Source organism: Lycium ferocissimum, chromosome 12 (assembly GCF_029784015.1).
Source record: "Lycium ferocissimum isolate CSIRO_LF1 chromosome 12, AGI_CSIRO_Lferr_CH_V1, whole genome shotgun sequence".
Lineage (NCBI taxonomy): Eukaryota > Viridiplantae > Streptophyta > Magnoliopsida > Solanales > Solanaceae > Lycium > Lycium ferocissimum.
The window spans coordinates 39317101-39322018 of NC_081353.1; the positions used below are offsets into that span (position 1 = coordinate 39317101).

At 30.0% G+C, this 4918-nt stretch overlaps 1 protein-coding gene across 2 annotated transcripts in view; it reads left to right on the forward strand.

Moving 5' to 3' along the window:
• Positions 1-4047: 4047 nt before the first annotated feature.
• LOC132040970 (cell division control protein 2 homolog A-like) overlaps positions 4048-4918 on the forward strand; it is a 79677-nt gene continuing 78806 nt past the window's right edge. The window contains exon 1 of one of the 2 annotated variants that reach the window (XM_059431681.1): positions 4048-4179. The gene's annotated coding sequence lies outside the window, so the exon portion shown is untranslated. The remainder of the gene's footprint in view (positions 4180-4918) is intronic. The other variant, XM_059431682.1, reaches the window with a different exon arrangement.

A 4918-nucleotide genomic window follows, 5' to 3' on the forward strand; every position in this document is an offset into this window, starting at 1 on the left:
ATAAAAAAAACCCCTCCATCAAAAATTTAAAAACCCAGTTATACAAAAAAAAATTTTAAAAAATCCCATAGTTAAATGGCCCAGGGTAACCAAGAAGCTTTTTTGAAAAAAAAAAAAAAGGGTGGTGGAATGATAAGATTTGTAGACTTTAGTTTTTTTGGGGGGGTTTTTAAAAAGGGAAAAGGCCCTAGATGCCAATTGACTAAAGTAGAAAAACCCCCTTATTTTTACTAGGTACTAAAACCCCCCAAACTTTTTTTTAAATTGCGGGGAGGAGGCTGGGCCCCTCCTTCAATCGTGAAAACCTAAAAAAAAAAAAAAAGGGCTCAATCTATCGAAAGGACTTAATTTAAAAGGATTTTCGGTTTTTTCCCCCCTTTTTAATTTTAAAGGCTAAATGTTAGTTTCAAAATTCAAAAAAAAATCACCAATCCGCCCAATCAACTCAAATTTCAACTACAATTTACAAAAACATCAAAACCCAAAACTCCAATAATAAATTTTGGGCCAACAACAAAAATTTTGACAAACTCTTTTTTTGTTCTTGTTTTGGTTCAACAATGGTGGATTCAAATTTTTTCTTCTTTTTCAATTTACAATAACTAAGGATCTAAAATGAGTTTAGCACTTGAATGAACAAAAACTTAAAAACCCTTTCAATAGCTCCCTTATTTTAAAAAAAAATAACTTTGTCCATTTCATTTTTCACATATAAAAATAATATTTCCTTACATTTGGGAATCAAAAAAAAAATAAAAAGGAAGAAAATAAATAGATCTAAAAAAATTGAAAAATTACACGGCGGGGCGTGTTTTCATTCCCCAAATTTCAAGCCACAAACCAGAAGAAGGGGGGAACCCAAAAGAAGGGAACTCTTTTTTTGACGTTAAGAATTCTTCCAAAAATTTTTAGAATTTTTGAACCTTAAAAATGAGAAATCTCTAAAAAGTTTTTTTTTTCTTTATTTCATCTGAAGACTAAGGATATGTACAATGGGACTATCCGACAAACCCCATTAGTCGGCCCAGGATACCGAAACGGATTGAAAAACCAAAAGGAGATAAGATAAAATTTATTAGTCGTGCTAATTTGTTTTTTATGGTTATACTAGTCAAGTGGTTTTTTAGTCGATGAAGAATGATTAATAAAGATAACTAATGGCCTATCCCGGCCCAAAACTTTTAAAATTTAAACAGGATTTAGGTTTGAAGGATAATATATATATCTATGTTAAAAACGATTAATATAACATTGTGTTTTGCTTCGGGTCTAAAAAATTTATTATATTCGTGTTTCTTTTGAAACAAAATCAAAAATTTATTAATACTTTTTTAAAAAAGAAGACTTGTTTAAAAAGGGAAAATATTTTTCCCTTTGAGATAAAAAAATATCAATATTTAAAATCGTGATACTTTCTTCGATTAATTTAAAGGGTAAAATACTTATTATTTTTTATCAAAATTTTTATTTGGATAATTCTAATTAAATTATTAAATTAATTTTACATCTTTAAAATAAAACAAAGTAGAAATTGATTTTCTATTTAAACGAAAAATCGTTTTTTAATTTTCGTAAATAATCTCGGTTTAGCTTATTTTACTTGTCATGTTATTTTTTGCATGGTTTTTTAAGGAAACGTCAATTAGAATTATAATTTGACTAATTTATCTAGATTAGATATCAGGCTAATATAAGAAAAGAAAAGAAATTGTATGTATTTGGCTACTTAACCTTTTGAAGAAAAGCAATAATATAGGGTCCATGTTTTTTCTTGTGCAATAATTTTATTGCTCCATTAATGGGTTGATACGCATTGCAGTAAGAATCATTATTATTGACTTATAGGGATACTTTGAGAATACATGAATATTGTTTGATTTTTTAATATACGAGTTGCCGTTTTTTTTTTGACATTGCTTGTTTTTTTAATATGGTTTACTTTTTTTTTCATGAGTTTGGAGAGGGTGGGGTCCATTTTTTTATGAGTTTGGAGAGGGTGTGGTCCACTTTTTTTCCTTTTTTTTTTTTTTAAATATTGCTTGGTGTTTTTAGTATGGGGTCCACCTTCTTTTTTTTTTTTAAGAGTATGACGCGAAGCACGTGAGTAACCCGATGTTATATGTAGAAAAATAAAAATATAATAAAGTATTTCTATCTAATTTTTTTGCCCTTAAATAAAAAAGTGGGTGGGACCACAAAGGATTTTTTGCTTAAATAAAAAAGTGGGATCAAAGGACGGACGATGATTTTTTGTCGATAAAAGCTCTTCTATATAGTAGTAAAATATAAGTATTTTAAGTATATTTATTTTAGTAAACATAACAAATAAATAACATAGCGGAATAAACAAATACACAATTCAATATCAGATGACGTCTCAGTGCTAATATAAAAAAAGAAAATTGTATGGTTTATTTATAACCTTTTGAAGAAAAACATAATATGAGTCTATGTTTTTGGTGACATAATTTCATTTGCTCCCACTATTGGGTTGATACGCATGTGGTAATGAATCCATCATTATTGATTTAATGAGATACTTTGAAAATTACATGAATATTGTTTGATTTTTTAAAATTGGATGCACTTTTTTTTTTTTTGACATTGTTTGTTGTTTTAATATGGGATTCACCTTTTTTTTTTTAAATTGCTTGATTTTGTTAATATGGGGTCCACTTTTTTTTCCCGTGACTTTGGAGATGGTGGGTTCCACTTTTTTTTTTTTAATATTGGTTTGTGTTTAATATGGAGCCCACACTTCTTTTTTTAATGGACTGACGACTGACGACGAAAAAGTAGCCAACCGGCTCTTCTATATAGTTAAAATGTTCTAGTTTTCTATAATTTCGCGCTGATCATAAGAGACTGATTTTATCAAAGAAAAATGATAAATTATATGTATCGCCCTTGAGGCAGGAGCTGCATTTCAGAAGAAATTGATTTTTGGCCCTTTACAATTTTTTTGTAAAAAATTTTTATGACCTTTTTACAAGAGATTTTCATTTTTTATACAGATCTGAAAAAAGACATATAAGAGATCTGAAAAAGACATATTTTTCTATTCAAATTATAAGAGGACAAGAGATCCTATTTCCCCCCGTATTCCCTTTGCATTGCGTATGAAGGAATGATAAAAAGGTTGAGAAATATTGGTACACAACCAGTCCCAGCTCACAAGCAATATCTCCTTAACTCCTTGTATAAATTTAATATTAATTACATAATAATGAATTTAATAATACAACACACAAAGTAATAATCATAACATGAACGTATTGAAAATAATAACACAATACAATGCAATATGCAATGCATATACAATAATTTTAAACAAAGGTTTAAAAACATATTAACATCTTTTAACTATCTTTTGAACAGTTTCTCCACATCATAAGAATTGAGACTCATCTCAAGTATTAAAGGTGCATTTGCCCATAACAATATCTACTTTCAACTTGCAAAGATATTCACATCAAACCTTCATTAGTCTAATTCAAAAAAGTATAAATAAAATTAAGGAGAAAAACAAAAACAAACCATCAAAAAAGTACAAAGAAAATTTAAGAAAAAAGAAGATATAATGGTCAAAATCACACTTGAAGTATCATTTTTTTGTGCATTTTCTACATGAACCATTAGATGTTTGCATTTTGTTCCTAAACTATCATCAACTATCTATCAAGAGACATCTCAACTAGTATCTGATGGTGCGTGGTATACACTCTTATTTTTTTTTTTTATTTTGTTTAAAAATGGTGCCAAACGATACTCCACACGGATAATTAAAGGAACTAATTGGAAAATTTAAAAAGAACTAAGAGATAATGATAAAAAAAAAAAAAAAAAAACACACCTTAAGTATCACTTTTTTACGAGTTTACAGTACCAGTGCATACTAATCGTGGTGTGTTTTCATAAATATTTGCCGCAAACACTTGATAGTTAAGCTAACTTTTGATACATAATTGGTGATAGTTTAGAAAGAAAGCATTAAACTTTTAGCTACGAAAACTCGAAAAACTATGCATACTTCACGTGTGTTTTTTACCATTAAAAAAACCAAAAAGATGAGGAAAATAGCCATTTCTGCCCCCATCTAGTAAAGTTGACTGTATGTCCAAGTGTTCCCTGTGGTACAAGTACGACTACAGTTACGACGGCGATTTCGTACTCAAGAGAGTGAGTCACAATTCTTTAATCCCTTTCCTAATTGATTTTATCTTTCTGATTAATGTGCTAATGTGATAAATTGTGGATAAGTAGCCTTTCTATGTTAATTTTCCGAAGAGTTAGAGTTCCCTCTAAGTTTGTTGCTTGTGACTGATTACTTTGCTGTTGATTTTGGGGGTTAAGTTGGGGGTATTTGAGTTAATTATCTGTTAAGTAAATTGGAGATCTTTATTTTGATCTATAATGTGTATTAAGATGGTTTTGTAGTAAATTTATGTTGCTTGAATTGAAATGGCTTAGTAGCCACCAAAGTTTGAACGGAAAAGGGTCAAATATACCCCTCGTTATACTTTGGGGAAATATCTCTGCCGTTATCTTTTGGGGGCCCAAATATGCCTATCCGTTAAAGTTATCCAATGGACATCGATCCCCGTGGCACTAACATTTGATGAGTTGGATGCCCGTGGCATACCACTCACGCCTCTAACCATTTTGACCCTTTTAAATTGGAGATGTCACTTTTGATCTCAATTGTATTAAAATGGTTTTTGTAGTAAATTTATGTTGCTTAATTGAAATGGTTTAGTTGCCACAAGTTTGGATAGAAAAGGGCGAATATGCCACTTGTTGTTATACTTTGGGGCCAATATACCTCGTTTTTTAAAGTTATCCAAGGTGGACATCCGTCCGTGGCACTAACATTTGATGAGTTGGATGCCCGGATACCATCCAGCCCCAACCCCCTTTT